We start from the raw sequence: 22227 nt of genomic DNA on the forward strand, positions 1-22227 counted from the left end.
GCAAACAATTTTTGTCTTAATATTGTAAACTTTAAGGAAGGATCAGATACTTTGAAATGTAAACTATTTTTATTTTAATATTTTTAAATTTGAAGGAAATAATTGTAGTGGGAGGAATGGGATTCCTTAATAATTTTGAATTTTGTTTTGTTATTAAAATGTTCTTAATTTTTAAGAGAAAAGTTATTGTTTTAATAGGGGATTGGATCTATTGATCACAGAATACATGCGCATCTTTGACATTAAAAAGTTGGAAAAGAAAAATTTTAAGCAGCTTAAAACTGAGCAAAAAATATTAAATTTACACACTATGGATCACAGAATATATGCGCATCCTCAGTAAGGCAACATTTCAAGATTTCCGTTCCCTTTTTGCAAGTAAACTAAACTGCCTAAGTAAAGCAACAATTACAGATTTCTATTACCATTTTGCAAGAAAAGACGCTGAAAAATACTACACCTTCAATAAGATCCGGATTCCCTTGAACTAAGCCTCAAAATCTCCAGTTCCGCAACGGTTCTGCAAGTTGCTGGCGTGTTCTGGTCCTCACCTGATTTTGACATAACCGCAAAGTTTTTATTGTTTTAATAGTGGATTGGATCTACGGATAACCTCAAGTTTTTATAGTTATTTTAAAATGGGTTAAATTTTTCAAAAGTAATATATATAGAGATATATTTTCTTAAATCAAATGAATAGATTAAAATATAAAGTTTTGTTTATTAAATAAAATTATAATTTTAAACAAAATTTTTGTTTATTTAGAAACTAAGGCTAATTCACTCACTTGCGTGACTTAATAAATGGCCAAGTACAAAGTTTTATTCTATTAAATGAAATTATAATTTTAAACAAAATTTTTACTTATTTAGAAAAGAATTTCCACTTCTCATTAAAGTCATTCATGGAGTAAGATAATAAATTGTCAAATTACTAAAATACAAAGTTTTTATCTATTAAAAGAAATTATAACTTTAAACAAAATTCTTATTCATTTAGAAAAGAATTTCCACTTCTCACTAGTTAATTCACTCTTTGGAGTGAGTTAATAAGTAGTCAAAATAGTTAAGTACAAAGTTTACATCTATTAAATGAAATTATGACTTTAAACAAAATTATTATTTAAACAAAATTTTATTCATTTAGAAAAGAATTTCTACTTCTCACAAGTTAATTCACTCTTTGGAGTGAGTTAATAAGTAGTCAAAATAGTTAAGTACAAAGTTTACATCTATTAAATGAAATTATGACTTTAAACAAAAATATTATCCATTTAGAAAATCATTTCCACTTCTCACTAGTTAGCTAAGTGGACAAACTCATCCTTTAAGTGGATCTATTTTTTTTGGTGGAGGCAATGTTCCCCCTTTATCTACTCATTTTTTCAAAATTATGAGTGAGTATTTGGATTGTATTAAAATAAGATAAACTCTTGGGAGAAAATTTCTAACTTTAAAATTCCATCATTCAATATGCATGAGAAACTTTACTTTTAACTTATCAAAGAAGAAGTGCAAATATTTTTATTTTTATTTTTCTTAATGCATGTGAGCATTACATAGGAGTTGGATGTTACAATCTCTTCTATGCTAGGTTGATAAGATTTTATTGTTATTTTTTAAATTATCAATGATGAGAGGAAATATTTTTATTTTTCTTCATGCAAGTGAACATTACATAGGAGATAGATATTACAATATCTTTTGTAATGGGTTATAAAATGAGTCTCTCTTTGCATCATAGAGAGTCAGACCCATTTTGGGACACATAAAACTCATCCAAGTTAGAGATAAACCCATTTGAATAGATTCATCTTAACTATGGATTTACTAAGCAAGAAACAAAATCAAATATCTTAGCCTCTAGAGTAGAGCCAGAGCCACTTTTCATAAGTCGACATGAGGGAGATTTGTAATCCTGTTGGGCTCTAAGTATAAATGACAAACAACATTTAAATTGCTTAAATAAAATATTACAATGTCAACCTTAATTTACAATTAAAAACAAATATATATATATATATATATATATATATATATATATATATATATATATATATATATATATATATATATATATATATATAGATATATATATATATATGTGTATGTATATAAGTATGCCTATTCAATATTAACTTGGGTGGTTGGGAAGAAATATTAACTTGAGTGGTTGGGAAGAATGATGGTTATCTTGAAGGAGGAATCAAATTTGATATGTAGATAATATAAAAAGACACGAGATAAATTAATAACCAACTAACTATAGTTGTTTATTACTTCAAAGATTTTTTCATTCCTTATGTAGAGTTATTTAGAGGGCCCTCCAACTCATAGGTTGAATACATGAATAAAGAAGGGTGAAGTTAAACATATAAGCTACACAGAAATAAAAGAAGGAGAAATTTGGATAACGTCTCCCTAGATCCATCTTAACAAGAGGATCAAATCCTTTAAGATGCAAGCCTTTTTAACAATGTAATAATTTGAGGAAATGATTACATTTATGGATTAGCTTCATTATAGGTTAAGATGGATCTATGTTGGTGGATGTGTGTGTGAATTTATATAATGGAACCCTCTAAATCCAATTGGGGGATTCAACTTTTTGAAAGAATGATGTGAGCATGGACTTTGATCTATTTATGTGTGGATGGGATACTAGATCATTAATATATCTCCTTGAGTGCAACCACACATGTTTCCAATTATTATTTCATTTATCAAAGACAATTGAGAATATTATTTATTTACTTGTAATTTTTTTATTGATATAAGTAAGCATTAAGAAGGAGACGATGACAATGTTACAAATTATTCTATAGTGGGATGTAGAATGAGTTCTCTAATTATAAGAGCATTTGGGAAATATGAAACTCTAAGTTTCAAGTTGAGTTTATGTATGGCACATGAAACTCCTAATATAAATCCATATTAAATATAATTTTATTAAGCATGAAGAGAGATTGAATGTTTTGAATTATACATTTTTTTATAATTAAAAATGGATTTAGATTGGTTGTAATCTCACTTAATTTGAGAGAACTCAAAAATCACAATTATGTAAATATTACTATGTAAACATGTAATTTTGATTATTGTTATATAATTATATTTTATTTTTTATAATATTTCTAAGTAAATATTAAATCTATAATATTTTTTTATATGTAAATTTCATCATTTTGAACATAATCATTTTTTTGTAAGCTTGGCAGGACTGCGTCTTCATCATGTACAATATACCCCATTCGAGGCAGGGAATTGAACCGGTGACTTCACATTGAGGAGTTCCTTAACAGGGCACCTAATCACCGTCTATCCAAGGCCCTGTGGACTTCAACATAATCATTTTTTTAATGTCATTTTTTTAATGTGTGTACATATTAAATTTATCTCTCTCCATTCTAAGATTTTTTTATTGCCATTTGTATTTATATTTGGTTAACATTATTATTGGTTATAAATATTATATATAGATGTCTATGGTTACTCACTATGAAATTTTATTATTATTATTATTATAGTTCACATTTAATACATATATTTATTGTATTATTATCTCTTAAATGATTGATGGCATGTATTTTGAGTAAATGTATTAGTATGTGTATATTTTAACTTTGTATTATTGTTGATATCGTAATTATTTATAGTTTTATAAGTACTATGTATCATCTCCATGTTGAGCACGAAATGAATTATATGCCTCCTTCATATTGCTTAAATTTAATTTTCAATTTAAATGTTTTTACTTATTTTGAAAGTTTTATTTCTATGGTACTCAAGAGGAAACCATTAATTTTGAAATTGCTAATTCGTAAATTTTAGGGTAAGAAAATGACCTCCAATCATTTTCTCCTTATAGGGGTTCCCTTCATATTTTATGGTTTATCCAATAATCTAAATGCATATATATATATATATATATATATATATATATATATATATATATATATATATATATATATATATATATATATATATATATATAAGCCATAATAGAAGGAGAAAGCATTAAACTAGGAAGAAAGAGAAGTTGAAAACTTAAAACATTGATCTCTATACTAGGAATGACAAGGATTGTGTAAAATACCATTCCAATGGAATTCATGTAATGCCACACGTAAAAACCAAATGGAGAAAAGACTTCCCTAAAAAAAATAGATAATGTTTGTGTGATCATTGGTCTTCCATGGGATGAAATGCACCATCTTTGAAAATCAGATAACAACCATAAATATAAAGTCAATATCTCTTTTCATTCTTGGAAATACAAAATTATAATACATACTAAATTCCTCCCATAGTCTATTTAGTAATGAAAATGGCATATACAATTCATTATTTTGGCTTCCTCCTTTGCATTTTCATGAATTAAACAACCATCCACCCATTTCTTCACATTAATGGAAACTTTGGGGCAATAGTAAAATTTCCATATCAAATACTTTCTCTCTACAAATTGATCTCCTACGATGTTGTTATGCAATTCTTTAAAGAGTTTTTCCTTCATTGATCCTCCTAGAGTAATTATTGATAAAAAATAGACCCTCTTGGAATGCATTTTCATTTCTTCATTACATGGTTGTTTACAAGCCTTCAATGATTTACTAAAATCCACATCCCCTTCATACAACTATTACAAATTTTAAACGCAATTTCCTCTCTCGACATTTTGGTCATCAACGTTGTGCTTTGACTCAATGCATTGTCAAATCTAGTGGTTTTTTTCCTCTATGATCAATACAAATTCATAGATTTCAAAACTCAACCTACTTCATGTAGTTTTGATTCAATTTCTCTTGGGTGTTAATAAAATTCAAACATGAGTACAAAACAAATCCTTTGGAAATGCATAATTTGTCCACTTATCCAACACTTGAACTATTGCGTAAAATATAAGCTTTATGGATATAGATATGGGGATGGTATTTGAAAAGATACATGGTTCTTTTAATAAAATGATTATATAATGTGATATAATATGGATAGGATACACACATAAAGACATACACAAACACACACAAGTGGTTGGATATTGACTAGTAAAATCTAGCACCAAGGCTTGAGATGGTATTGTGTTTGATACAAATGGGTGAGCTCTTTTCCTAATATGGGATGAATTTTACAATGGTAATAGCACAACACTACTATACATATATGTATGAGTTATCACAAATGGAAAAACGTAGAAATATCATAAGTGATATTGATAGGAAATTTAATTGTTTAAATTGTTGTACATTAAATTGTCAACCAGGGAATCATAAACTTATGAGGCACTAGAAAAATATATGTAGAAATATAATTAATTGGTTAATACTATATCAAAGGTAACAAATTATAACAATAATATATTGTAACAAAGAATGGATTCATCCCTCATATGTCACATGAAAGAATAAAATATCTAAATTTCATATTCATTTAATTCATGAGCACCAAAGGGACGTGCGATCAATCCAGTAACTAAAACAACAAGCTCATTCGTACAAAAAACTACACAATGTTAGTTATAACAATAATCCAATCAACTAAAGAATCTCAATCTAAGTCCTGAGGTTGTGTTCACAACCTCTGTTGGATCCTTGAGTCATGATTCTTCCACACATGGGGTCCTTATTCCATTCAATAACATGATTTAATTCGTAGTAGTAAAATTACTCATAAATAATGCAAGTCCTCACTTCTACATAAAAGAAATCACTCAAGATATTCTCCACAACTTTTATATATGCAGATATTCTACTTCATGTGCAACTTTTCTCAGGTGTTTTGTCAATTTCAGCATGTGAACTAGCCATCTCCATTTTCCCTAGAAACCCAAATCACCGACCCTACACAAATGCACATATCTTCTGTATATGCGCATATCTTATATATGCATGCAGCTTTCGTATATGTGCATATACAGATGTTGCACATATATGGAAGATATGCGCATATATGGAAGTCACATATACAAAGGTTAAAGTAGTGAACAACTTTTGTATATGTGTAGCTATGGTATATGCACATATATGGAAGTTGGGCATATACGGAAGATTCACATATACAAAAGCTACACATCTATGTAAGACGCAAATATACATAAATTAGCACAACTCTAGCCATTGCATATGCGCAGCCACCGTATATGCACAATTTTTGTATATGCGCAACTTCCGTATATACGAATATATGTTTATGCATATATGGCAGATATGCATCTATACAGAATTTGTGCCTATATAGAGACTGAAGTTATAAACAACTTTCGTACATGCACATATATTCTGTATATGGGCATATTTTCCGTATATGTGCAACTTCTATATATGCACATATCTTTTGTATATGCACAAATTCTGTATAACTTGTGCATATACGAAATTTGTGTACAACATTCGTAATATACATATATGACAACATCCATATATGCACAATTTCTATATACGTGCATATCTTTTGTATTTACACAACTTCTGTATATGCACAAGTTATGCAAAATATACATAATTTAGTGCAACTCCAGCCACTGTATATTCGCAACCACCATATATGTGCAATTTCTGTATATGCACAATTTTTGTATATGCGCAACTTCCATATATATGAATATCTGTTTATGCATATATGGAAGATATGCATCTATATAGAATTTGTGCCTATATAGAGACTGAAGTTCTAAACAACTTTCGTATATGCACATATATTCCGTATATGCACATATCTTCCTTATATGTGCAACTTTTGTATATGTGCATATCTTCTACATATGTGAAACTTCTATATATGCACATATCCTTTGTATATGCGCAACTTCTGTATAACTTGTGCATATACAAAATTTGTGTGCAATTTCTGTAACATACATATATGACAACATCCATATATGCACAACTTCTATATATGCGCACATCTTTTGTATATGCACAACTTCTGTATATGCACGTATCTTCTGTATATTCACAAGTTATGCAGAATATACATAATTTAGTGCTACTCCAGCCACTGTATATGCGCAGCCACCGTATATGTGCAATTTTTGTATATGCATAATTTTTGTATATGCACAACTTCCGTATATACGAATATATGTTTATGCATATACGAAAGATATGCGTCTATAAAGAATTTATGCCTATATAGAGACTGAAGTTCTAAACAACTTTTGTATATGCACATATATTTTGTATATTTGCAAATCTTCCATATATATGCAACTTTTGTATATGTGCATATCTTCTACATATGTGCAACTTCTATATATGCACATATCTTTTGTATATGCACAACTTCTATATAACTTGTGCATATATGAAATTTGTGTGCAACTTTCATAATATATATATATGACAACATCCATCTATGCACAACTTTTGTATATGCGTACATCTTCTATATATGCACAACTTTCGTATATGCAGATATCTTCTGAATATGCACAAGTTATGCGGAATATACATAATTTAGCACAACTCCAGCCACTGTATATGCGCAACCACCGTATATGTGCAATATCTGTATATGCACAATTTTTGTATATGCGCAACTTCCGTATATACGAATATCTATTTATGTATATTCAGAAGATATACGTCTATACAGAAATTGTGCCTATATAGAGACTGAAGTTCTAAGAAACTTTTGTATATGCACATTTATTTCATATATGCGCACATATTCTGTATATGTGCAACTTCTGTATATGTGCATATCTTCTACATATGTGAAACTTCTATATATGCACATATCTTTTGTATATGCGCAACTTTTGTATAACTTGTGCATATACTAAATTTGTGTGCAACTTTCGTAATATACATATACGACACCATCCATATATCCACAACTTCTATATGCGCATGTCCATATATCCATATATGCGCACGTCTTCTGTATATGCACTACTTCTGTATATGCGCACATCTTATGTATATGCACAAGTTATGTGGAATATATATAATTTAGTGCAACTCTAGCCACTATATATGCACAACCATCGTATATGTGCAATTTCTGTATATGCACAATTTTTGTATATGAGCAACTTCTGTATATACAAATATCTTTTTATGCATATACAGAAGATATGCGTCTATACAAAATTTGTGCCTATATAGAGACTGAAATTCTAAACAACTTCTGTATATGCACATATATTATGTATATGCGCATATCTTCTGTATATGTGCAACTTATGTATATGTGCATATCTTCTACATATGTGCAACTTCTATATATGCACATATCTTTTGTATGTGTGCAACTTCTGTATAAATTGTGCATATACAAAATTTGTGTGAAACTTTTGTAGTATACATATACGACAACATCCATATATGAACAAATTTTATACATGCACACATCTTCTGTATATGCACAACTTATGTAGATGTGTATAACTTGTAATAGAGGAAGTTTAAAGAGATGGATGAGTCAGAAGTTGCACAATTGAATGCGGTAATAAAGAGGTTGGTCTCAAAAGTAATGGTGATGATAAAAAATCATTGGTTTAAGGCAGCAAGGACCATGATCTGCATGAAGGAGTGTTGGGTCTGCCTTGAGGTAATATAAGCCATCTTTGTTCTCCAACACACGTCTTCAGTGAGTAAATGGAGGTATGGGACTCAGGAGGAACTGTGCAGGTCACCCAAGAATTAATTTCTCAGCATGGAACTCTGCATAGTGAGACAATGAAGGGCTACTAGGTCAATCTTCGCTTCTGCTCTATGACAAGCAACCACTGTTGATCACTCACAACTCCAGATAGTGGGGAAGTCAGGTAATTAAGTTAAAATCAATAGGTGAACTCGTCAAACAACAAGAGAGGCACATTTTGGCAGAGACATGGCCTGATCAGAGGCCATAACAGGAATATCATGGAGTTATTTTCCTCAATTCATAATTCAATTTTCCTTTTTCTTTTATTTTGTGATTTCTGCATTTTAAAGAACGGAATCAAATCTGATTGCAATGATTTGGGAAGCAAAACCATCACACGCTGAGACAACTAGTCGATTAGACAACTGGAGCTCGGCTGAGATATTTTGTAACTATTGCTCAAAGCTTCCTCTCTCCTTATAAATAGGGGGAAGAAACACTTAACGTGTTCTCGAATTCTACACCCAAGAGACCCAAATTTTGTGGTTTCCCTTTGGTTTAATTTGCTTATTCATGAGGGGATTGAGCTATACAATTACTGAATGTAATGGAGCGGTGATAGGGAATCCATCTTGAAGGTTAATGAAATTATTTTATTGATTCATATCATAGAAATGCACAATATGTTTTCTCCTCTATATATCACTTCATGTATGTTTTTCTTCCTATGAAATAGTGTAATGATGCTGTCGGTTTCACTCTGATACATTATCCTTTCCTAACAAGAAAGGATTATCCTTTAATCTTTATTACATTATGCCTACTTGAGGCTATGGTGAGATTGGATCCTACAATCTATGGTCCTCCTGCATCTTCTGCTTCAGTTCTATACACTCAACTGAACATGAGATGGATCATAATCCTAGCCCCACTACTTAGATGCCTCTTGAAGCCCTATCTGAATTCAAATGTGAATTCTCATTTTCGCTACTAAAAAATCTCTACAAAGGAATGGAGAGGGATGGTGATTGAACCTTGGCATTAAGTGATGATACCGAACACCAAATCTTAGTGATGGTGTTGCATCCACTCACAAATGAACTAAAAAGGGAAAAATAAAATGAAGAAACTAGAAGCCCATACCCAACTATAGCCAACATGATACAAGGTATCACTAAGGTAGTCATACTTTAGGATCAAGTGCGGCAGGGAATGAACCCATATTTCTATCTACGCCTATTTCTTTTCATTTCTAATAGGTTCAGAACAAGCGTTAGGTAAGGAAAACCGATGGGTGAATGCAAAAACCAGGAAAGAGAACTGAGGCATGTAAGCACAGTGACAAGTTCAGATCCCTGTGTGATTCGATAGGAGACTACAATGATGCATATAGTTCAAGGTGAATTCTTCGACAGTTAGTCAGCATTCATGAAAGGTCAATACCTTGATAATCAGGTTACCCAACTATCATAGTCAACATACATACAATATATCCATGGGGTCATTATACAGTTGGCATTTCATTTTGGATAGTAATAATAGTATGAACTTATTGTTCAATAGAATTATTAATGGGCATTATTCAATAGAGTTTTTACATTTTTCTGTGTTTAAAAAAAAAAATCAATAGTTTTTCTCTGAATGCACGGATCAGAGAACTTCCTTCCAAATTTCATATATGTACATATATCGTATATGTGCAACTTCCAAATATGTAAAGATATGGAAGATGTGCACATATACAAAAGTTGTGCATATACAGAAGATATGCGAATATACGAAATTTGTGCATATCTGAAGACTGACATAATATGCATATACGATAGTCCCTAGACATGCATAGGTTTCGGTTATGCGCAACTTCTGTATATACACATATCTTTTGTATATGCAAAATTTCTGTATATGTGCAAATTATGTATGTTTTTCTTTCATAGATAGATGTGAAGAGGTGACAACGCAATAGGAGAATAGTGAAAAGAAAAATGGAGAAGCAAAGACTTGAATAAGTAGAGAGGAAATTGCAGGAAGTCCAGCAGAAGCTCAAAGAAGAACAAGAGCTGCACAGAAGAGAGAAGGAAGTGAAACATGAACATGAATAGGAAGAAGTGCAAGGCACACAGACAATGCAAACCGCGTCGATACAGGTTGAAGACTCTAAACCAGCAGCAGATGAGGAACAGGGTGAGTAGCCACAGGAACATGAACTTGCTCTGCAGGATGAGCCAATAGTAGAACAAATGGACATGGAGATGGAGCAGCCAGAATAGGATCAGGACACTGAATTGATGCTAAAAGCAACTTAGGTCACCCCACAGGCTTCACCAGCTCCAACGATAGAGAATGTCCCGAGTGAACAAGGGGATACCATTCTCCTTGAGGATAATCCAGGAATAAATGTGTACAACATATCCTTTGATGAGTCACAATAATGAGTTGTACAAGTACGTAGAGCGCACACACCAGATGAGCATGCATCACCTACTTACTTTGAAGAACAGGTGATTGTGTCAGATGTACGAAGACATCCAGCTGCCTTGGCATATGCTACAAAGGCTTATGTCACTCTCAACCAAAGGATGAACTTGAGTCATCTCTTTCCTATAGTAGAGGCATGCACAACTTTTGTAACTGAGTTAAGTTGTACAAAACTTCTTTATATGCGCATATATAGAAGTTGTGCATATATGGAAGCTACGCATATCCACTATATAGGCACAATTTCCATATATGTGCATATCTTGTATATATGCACAACTTCCGTATATTTACATATGCAAAATATGAGCATATATAGAAGTTGTATGCAACATCCGTGATATGTATACATAATAGTCTCTATATATGTACAACTTCCCTATATGTGCATATCTTTCGTATATGTGAAACTTCTATATATGTGCATATACGAAAACGTCTGTAATATGTCTACACAACAGTCTTTATATATGTACAACTTCTATATATATGAATATCTTTTATATATGTGCAACTTCCATATATGTGCATAGATTCTGCATATGCACAACTTCCATATATGTGCATATCCTCCGTATATGCACATTTCTTCTATATATGCACATATACATAAGATATGCACATGTATGAAAGAAGCACATATACAGAAGATATGAACATATAAGGAAGTTGCGCATATATGAAATGTTGTACATATATGGACATGTGCATATCTCCTATGCATGTGCAACTTTTGTATATACACATATCTTCCATATATGCATATATGACAATCTCCATATGCACCTATCTTCTATGTCTATATTGAAGAAATGCATATACGAAAGAAGCACATATACATAAGACATGCACATATACGAAATTTATGCATATATGGAAGGCATGCACATATACAAACTATGTGCATATATAGAGGGTGAAGTTCTACACAACTTCCGTATATGCACAACTTTCATAAATGTGCATATCATTCATAAATGCACATATCTTCTGTATATGCACACATTTTTCGTATATGCACAAATTTTGTATATGTGCATGTCTTCTGTATATGAACATACCTTCTCTATATGTGCAACTCCCGTATATGTGTATACACAGAAGTTGCACACATATGAAAGATATGTGCATATATGGAAGTTGTGTATATACAGAGGTTGAATTTGTGCATGGGTATGTGCATATATGTAAGTTGTAGATATGCAAAAAATATGCATAAATATAAATTGCGCAAATATAGAAGATATGCACATATACAAAATATATGTGTATTTACGAAAGATATGAACATATACAAAAGATATGCATGTATGAAAGTCACACAACTTTTATATATGTGCATTTTTTGTATCACATATATTCCATATATGCACAACTTTGTATATGTGCATATCTTATGTATATGCACTTATACAAAAGAAGCACATATATGGAAGTTATGTGCATATACAAGAGAAGAACATATATAGACAACATGCTCATATATAAAAGACATGCACATATATGAAATATGTGCATATGAAACCCATATCTTCCATATATGCATAACTTCTGTATATGCACAGCCTCCGTATATGCACATATACGGAAGCTGTGCATATATGGAGGTTGAAGTTGTGCATAGCTTTTGTATATGCATAGCTTCCGTATATGCACATATATAGAAGTTACTCAGATACATAAGACTATACAGAACCCACAAATATAAAGAGGATGAAGTTCTGTACAACTTATGTATATGCGCTTATCTTCCATATATGCACAACTTATATATATGCACATATCTTTTATATATGTGCAACTTTCTTATATGTGCATATATTTCGTATATATGCATATCTTTCATATATGTGCAACTTCAGTATATGCACATATACAGAAGTTGTGCATATACAAATGTAGTATGAAACTTCCATAATATGCATATATGGAAACCTCCATATATGCGCAACTTCAATATATGCACATATCTTCTGTATATGTGCAACTTTCATATATGCACATATACATAAGCTGAGCATATCTAGAAATTGTGAACAAGTAAAGATGGAGACCAAGGTTTGCAAGAAGAAAATAAGGAGACAAAAACTTTATATGCCATAATATAATCTTATTTGTCTTCAAGGGAGGTTGACTTGACGGATGGACGAAAATTTGTGTCAAGGTCAAAATAGGTCTTGATATGACTCAACTTGATCTAATTCTACTAAAGGAAGAGTTTGACTAGGTTATCCCCTTCTTAGGGGTTTTTCCCTGGCTGTGTGCCTACATCTTGTATTTTGTGTTGTGATATTCCTTGTTTGGCATTTGTTTTGATGATAGTAATCTAATAAATTGAAAAGAAGAATTAATAATCATCACAAGAAAGTGTCAAAGGAAGAGAAATAAAATTAATGATAAACCTAACTAAGATGCCCTAGATTTCTCAACAAGTCCAACTCTAGACTTTATCGATAATTTCTCAAGGATATGCATGCCTTACAAGGTCTTACACTCATATATGCATAATTTACATGTAAAAATTCAACTCCATTATAAATATTTATTTATTTTTATTTGATTATTTAAAATACACAACCAACATCATTTCATTGAAGTTTTCTATCAGACACTTGTGTCCTTAACATAAGTATGGTCTCAACAGAAGGCTTAGCATGGGTTTTCTTGTTCTCCTCCTTGCACATATCCATGGCACTTGTTGTATTCAACCCCCTCAACGCAACTGCCACAACTACTCTCCCTATTGTCCTGCACAATCCATAGGTTGTAACATGAACTTGTGTTCACCCCTTCATATGTCTTCCCTAAGCTGCCACCAAGGTGCCACACATAAAACTCAAGGTTAATTCACAACACTTTTGTACTCACTTTGCTCCAACGTCGTATTGTGACAAAGATTTTTTCAATATGTAAATCAACCATGGTCAACCATGATTATTTTATCATTTATAATATTTTTCATAAGGTTTATATACATTGGTTTATAATTTTTATCTTAGTGTTTATCATAGGATTTTCTCAATATGAGAATCAATCATGTCAACCATGGTTCAACGTTGCATTGTGGAAAAGATTGTCTCAATTTGAAAATCAGTCACGGTCAACCATGGTCGACCATGGGTCAACATCACATTGTGACAAAGATTGTATCAATATGAAAATCAATCATGGTCAACCATGGTCCAACGTTGCATTGTGACAAGGATTGTCTCGATATGAAAATCAATCATGGTCAACCATGTTCAACAATGTTTATTTAAGGGATTATAATATTTATCTTAGGGTTTATCTACCTTGGGCTTATAATATTAATCCCTTGGGTTAAATATTATTCCCTTGGGTTTATAAACCCTTGGGGTTTTGTATTATTACCTTGGGATTATAATATTAATCCCTTGGGTTTATTGTTCCCTTGGGATTATAATATCAATCTCTTGGGTTTATTAATCCAAGGATTCATATTTCTAGGGTATAATATTATTCATATGATTTATAATCATGTTCAACCATGGTCAAATGCCTCATTGTGAAAAAGATTATCTCAATATGAAAATAAACCATGGTCAAGCAGGTCAAGCATGGTCAATCATGGTCAACCATGGTCCAATGTCACATTGTGACAAAGATTGTCTCAATTTGAAAGTCACCATGGTCCAATGTCACATCGTGACAAAGATTGTCTCAATATGAAAATCAACCATGATCAACCATGGCTCAATAGCACATTGTGACAATGATTGTCTCAATATGAAAACCAATCATGATCAACCATGTTTGAACGTCACATATGAAAATCAACCATGGCCAACCATGTTTATTTTATTGTTTATAATATCATAGGGTTTATATATCATGGTTTATAATATTTATCTTAGGGTATATCATAGGATTTTCTCAATATGAAAATCAATCATGGTCAAACATGGTCAATATTGGTCAAGCATGGTCAATCATGGTCAATCATGGCTAACCATGGTCAACCATTCTCAACCATGGTCAATCATGGTCAACCATGGCAATATTCATGGTCACATTATGACAAATATTGTCTCTTAGTCCGACATCACATTGTGACAACCATGATCAACCAGAGTTCAACGTCGCATTGTGACAAAGATTCTCTTAATAAGATCCATATTAACTTTGGATCTATCAAGCGCCGAGAGGGATCAAAACTCTCAAGCTACAAATCTCTTTTTTGAGTGCAAAACTTGGGGAAGGGTTTGCACTTCGAGAGATTTGATCCCTCTCGGAAATTGATATATCAGGAGTTAAGATGGATCTAAGCTAGTTTCAATCGTGTGCGGCCAAAGAAAATATGATTAATTTTACCAAAAATATGTAAAATCATCTAATATTAATATAATCATTTTAAATATGCTAAATATGTCTCAGATTTTTCTAGTCATTTTAATTTTAAAATTGTTTAGTTACCTCAGTTAGTTGAGTGATATATATTGTGAATAACTTTAATTATGAAAAATGATAAAATACATTTTTTGAATGTAAATTGACAATGTAACAGTGTTGAATGATACAAAATGTGAATAATATGAATATTGTAAATTACAAATAGTCTTCACTATGGTTAATTTCAAACTATTTTCTTCTACTATTCTTATTGTCACCCTTGTTACTTTTTTTGTCTTTTCATATAGATTATATGAAAGGATAGGTTAAACCGTACACCATTTAAATCTTTAGCTTAAGATATTGTAGTAAACATCATACCTTGTCTCTCTTTGTCTCCAATATTAATAGGTTGAATTACTATAACACAAAAATCAATGTACATTGTCAATAATTTTTTATTCTTACACGAAAATCAATGCACAATATTAATCCAAACACTTTAAAATTAATGCACCATCATACATCCAATTACATCAAATCAGAAATCAACATCTACATTGAAATCAATGCATCTAATGCAAGAAATCAAATAAGATTAGAAAAAAACATTTACACTCAATGCATCTAATGCAAGCAATCCAATATGATTAGAAATAAACATTTACACTCAAATAAATGCATCTATTGCAAGTAAGCAAATAGGTTTATAAACCAACATCTACATTGAAATCAATGCATCTAGTGCAAGTAAGAAAATAGGATTATAAACCAATATCTACACTAAAACCAATGCAACTAGTGCAAGCAATCAAATAGGATTTGAAATCTCTATCCACACTAAAATCAATGCATTTAGTGTAAGCAATAAAATAGGATTAGAAATCATCCACATTGAAATCAATGTATATAGTGCAGGCAATCAAATATTATTAGAAATCAACATCTACATTGAAATCAATGCATATAGTGCATGCAATCAAATAGAATTAGAAATCACCATCTACACTGAAATCAATGTATTTAGTGAAAGCAATCAAATAAGATTAGAAATCATCTACATTGAAATCAATGCATATAGTGCAAGCAATGAAATAGGTTTAGAAATCACCATCTAAAATGAAATTAATGCATCTAATGCAACAAATCTTCTTCCCTCTCTCCCCCCTCCATCTATATCTATATCTCCCTCCATCTCTCTTTCTTTGTCTCTCTATCTCAACCCCCCAAACACACCCACTCTCTCACTCCACATCTATCAATCTCTTTGTCACTCCCTCTCTCTCTCCATCTCTCTCTACTTCCCTCTCTTCACTTTCAATCTATATCAACTCATGAGAAATTGAGATCCATAATACCTACAAATTTGGAACATGCATATGCATTGAACAACTTGGTAGACAAAGCATGTCAAGAATACAACAAAAAAAAATTCAATACTATAACTCCATCTAAGATCACTACCAAGAGAAAACATAGTTTCTTGAGTCCAGTAAATAAAAAGTGGCGATGTGATCGCAAGTCAAAATCAGGGACAGATAAACTACAATTTGAAAGGGTTAGATGAGTTCATGCAAGGAAAAAAAGAATGGATGAACAATTGGAGTCATCTTCTCAAAAACAAAGAAATGTGGACCACGCACTTGAGATAATGCAAGATTCTATTATACCCAATATTGGTATGGAATTTAATGCTATGCATTGTTTTACATTGAATGCGATATATTATCATGCTCAACACATTTGCATAACTATATGAACTTTTTTTATTGTTACAACTTAGGGACCCACATCTCACAACATTCCAAATTGTCGAATTTGTTTATTTGATGAACATGCTATTGAAAAAAGATCTAGCATTGGGAACACTGCTTCAACCATTAATATTCGAATATCCTCCCCAAGGGTGCTTCCCCCTATTTTCGAACCAATTAGGATGTATCATCGCCCACGCCCACCACCTTTTTCCTTCATAAATTCTTCCATGCCTATAACCACCTATATAATACCTTCCCAATGCTCACCCCTACCCTTCAGTCATCCACCATTCTCATTTTTTCAATCGTCCACCCTTAACATTCCAATTTCCCCCTGGGTTAATCCCCCGGCCTACAGTGATTCCCACTATCGTACAACCTATGGGGGTGTATCGTTGCCCACACCCACTACATTTTCCCTATTTCACATCCACCATGCCGTTATCCAGCACCCTTGAACCATGCCTATATCCGTCACCAAGTGCTCCACCATCTACCCAGGAAGGGTTGTCTTCTCCATTGCCTCAGTTCCTCACGGTGAGAATGAGTATTTGATCAAAATATCATCATGAATTAATGAAATTGATTATATGCCTTTCAATTTTTACAACTTATTGATTATTGTAATTTTTGCAGAGATATCAATTTGGAAATACACCTGGGAGTGCAAAGAAGGACGAGGGTGACTTATAGACCCATAATTTAGATCAATCATGATGTTTTTTTTCCACTATGTCATTTATGGGCATGAGATTCCATTATCTATGTTGGAAATGAAGTTCTATTTTGTAAAAAAGAAACATGTATTGTTGGACCTATTTTGAATAAAAATACATAAATTTAGACTTGTGTTTATGACAACATCTTCATTGAATTTTAAATCTTTATGTGGATGTGATGTTATATTCTATCAATGTTACATTACTTTTCATGAATGTAGTTGTAACGTATTTTTCTTTTCTTATTTACAAATTATCAAGTTTACAAGTTACTTTTATATTTATATCTTATTTGATGTTTCATGCGTGGACGAACATATCATTACGATATACTAAAAGTTTCACATATACTAAAGATATATGCATATACAGAAGTTGCGCACATATACAGAAGTTATGCATATTTACAGAAGATTTGAACATATATAAGAAAGTTACGCATATACATATCTTCCATATATGCACAATTTTCGTATCTGCACAATTTTTGTATATGGAAGTTGCACATATACGGTAGATGCACATATATAAAAGACGTGCATACACGGAAGATATGCACATATAAGAAATTTACGCATGTACAGAAGATATGCGAATATATGGAAGTTGCGCATGTATGGTAGAAGCACATATACAATATACGGAAGTTGCGCATATACAAATGATATGCGCATATATTGCGTATATCCACAATTTTTGTATATGCGTAATTTTTGTATATGAAATTTGCGCATATACGAAAGTTATGTATATACAGAAGATATGCACATATCTTCCGTATATGCACAATTTCCATATATACGCAATTTCTGTATATGGAATTTGCACATATACGATGCAAATGCATAAACGACGTGCATATACGGAAGATATGCACATATAAGAAAGTTAGGGATATACAGAAGATATGTGCATATCTTCCGTAAATTCCGTATATGTGCAATTTCTGTATATTCTATATATGGAAATTGCGCATATATGGAAATTGTGAATATACGGAAGATATGTGCATATCTTCCGTATATACATAACTTTCTTATATGTGCACATTTCCGTATACATGCAATTTCAGTATATGGAAGTTGCGCATATACTATAGATTCACATATATAAAAGACATGCATATACGGAAGATATGCGAATATACAGAAGTTGTGCATATACGGAAGATATGTGCATATACGGAAGTTCCGCATATACAAAAGATGCATATATATAAAAGTTATATATACTAGAGTTTCACATACATGGAGGTTATGTGTATATACAGAAGTTGCACATATACCTAGAAGATATGTGCATATAGAAAAATTTCACATATACAAAAGATATGCGCATATCTTCCGTATATGCACAATTTCCATATATGAAAAATTCTCATATATGGAAGCTGCACATGTACGGTAGATGCACACACATAAAAGATGTACATATATGGAAGATATGCATATATAAGAAAGCTACGCATATACGGAAGATATGCACATATATTCCGTATATGCGCAATTTTTGTATATGGAAGTTGCGCATATACGATAGATGCACATATATAAAAGATGTGCATACACGAAAGATATGCACATATAAGAAATTTAAGCATATACGGAAGATATGCAAATATATGGAAGTTGCGCTTATACGAAAGATATGTGCATATACGAAAGTTGCGCATATACAAAAGATGCATATATACAAAAGTTATATGTACTAAAGTTTCACATAAATGGAGGTTATGTGTATATACGGAAGTTGCACATATACCTGGAAGATATGTGCATATAGAAAAATTTCGCATATACAAAATAGATGTGCATATCTTCCCTATATGTACAATTTCCGTATATGAAAAATTTCCATATATGGAAGTTTCACATGTATGGTAGATGCACATACATAAAAGATATACATATATGGAAGATATGCATATATAAGAAAGTTATGCATATATGGAAGATATGCACATATCTTCCATATATGCATAATTTCTGTATATGCGCAATTTTTGTATATGGAAATTGCACATATACGATGGATGCATATATATAAAAGACGTGTATACACGGAAGATATGCACATATAAGAAATTTACGCATATACGGAAGATATGTGAATATACGGAAGTTACGTATATACGGAAGATATGTGCATATACGGAAGTTGCGTATATACGGTAGATGCACATATACAATATACAAAAGTTGTGCATATATGAATGATATGTGCATATATTGTGTGTATGCACAATTTCCGTATATGCATAATTTATGTATATGGAATTTGCGCATATACGAAATTTATGTATATATGGAAGATATGCGTGAATATCTTCTATATATCCCTAACTTTCTTATATGTGCATATATTCCGTATATGCACGTCGTTTATGTATCTGCATAGTGTATGCACAAATTCCATATACAGAAATTGCAGATATACGGAAATTATGTATATACGGAAGATATGCGCATATCTTCCGTATATGCACAATTTTCGTATATCCGCAATTTCTGTATATGGAATTTGTGCATACACTATGCAGATACATAAACGACATGCATATACGGAAGATATGCACATATAAGAAAGTTAGGGATATACGGAAAATATGCGCATATCTTCCGTATATGCACAATTTCCGTATATGCGCAATTTCTGTATATGGAAATTACGCATATATGGAAATTGTACATATACGGAAGATATGTGTATATCTTCCATATATACATAACTTTCTTATATGTGCACATTTCCGTATACGTGCAATTTCCGTATATGGAAGTTGCGCATACACTGTAGATTCAAATATATAAAAGACATGCATATACGAAAGATATGCGAATATACAGAAGTTGCGCATATACGAAAGATATGTGCATATACAGAAGTTGCACATATACAAAAGATGCATATATACAAAAGTTATATATACTAAAGTTTCACATACATGGAGGTTATGTGTATATATGGAAGTTGCACATATAACTGGAAGATATGTGCATATAGAAAAATTTCGCATATACAAAAGATATGCGCATATCTCCATATATGTATAATTTCCGTATATGAAAAATTTTCATATATGGAAGTTGCACATGTACGGTAGATGCACACACATAAAAGATGTACATATATGGAAGATATGCATATATAAGAAAGTTACGCATATACAAAAGATATGCACATATCTTCCGTATATGCACAATTTCTATATATGCGCAATTTTTGTATATGTAAGTTGCGCATATACGGTAGATACACATATATAAAAGACGTGCATACATCGAAGATATGCACATATATGAAATTTACGCATATACGGAAGTTGCGCATATATGGAAGATATGCGCATATACGGAAGTTGCACATATACGGAAGTTGCACATATATGGTAGATGCATATATACTAAAGTTATATATACTAAAGTTTCATATACATGGAGTTTATGTGTATATATGGAAGTTGCACATATACCCAGAAGATATGTGCATATAGAAAAATTTCGCATATAGAAAAGAGATGCGCATATCTTCCGTATATGCACAATTTCTGTATATGAAAAATTTCCATATATGGAAGTTTCACATGTACGGTAGATGCACATACATAAAATATGTACATATATGGAAGATATTCATATATAAGAAAGTTACACATATACAGAAGATATGCATATATCTTCCGTATATGCACAATTTTTGCATATGGAAGTTGCGCATATATAGTAGATGCACATATATAAAAGACGTGTATACACGAAAGATATGTACATATAAGAAATTTACGCATATACAGAAGATATGTGAATATACAGAAGTTGCGCATATACAGAGGATATGTACATATATGAAAGATATGCGCATATATTGTGTATATGCACAATTCCGTATATGCACAATTTCTATATATGGAATTTGCGCATATACGAAATTTATGTATATACGGAAGAGATGGGCATATCTTCCATATATGAACAATTTCCATATATGCACAATTTTTGTATATGGAATTTGCGCATATACGATGCAGATACATAAATGACATGCATATATAGAAAAGATGCACATATAAGAAAGTTATAGATATAAGCCAATGCCTCGTCGGATGCTCCTACATCAAATACATATATTATATATAATATTTTAAAAATAAAAACCATGTTTATATACAAGACTTTCATCTAAATATACACAAAGCTTAATTAAGATTCCATAATCATTATAATGAACAAATAGTTAAAATGTTTTTAAAAGGTGAGAAGAATGTTAAAAACTTTAAAGCATAAATTAAATAAAATTTCTCTATTTTATTTTTAAATTGAACATCAACACCATAC

This window comes from Pinus tabuliformis, chromosome 7, assembly GCF_031772625.1.
Source record: "Pinus tabuliformis cultivar Carrire ecotype Pingquan chromosome 7, CPIR1, whole genome shotgun sequence".
NCBI classification, from domain to species: domain Eukaryota; kingdom Viridiplantae; phylum Streptophyta; class Pinopsida; order Pinales; family Pinaceae; genus Pinus; species Pinus tabuliformis.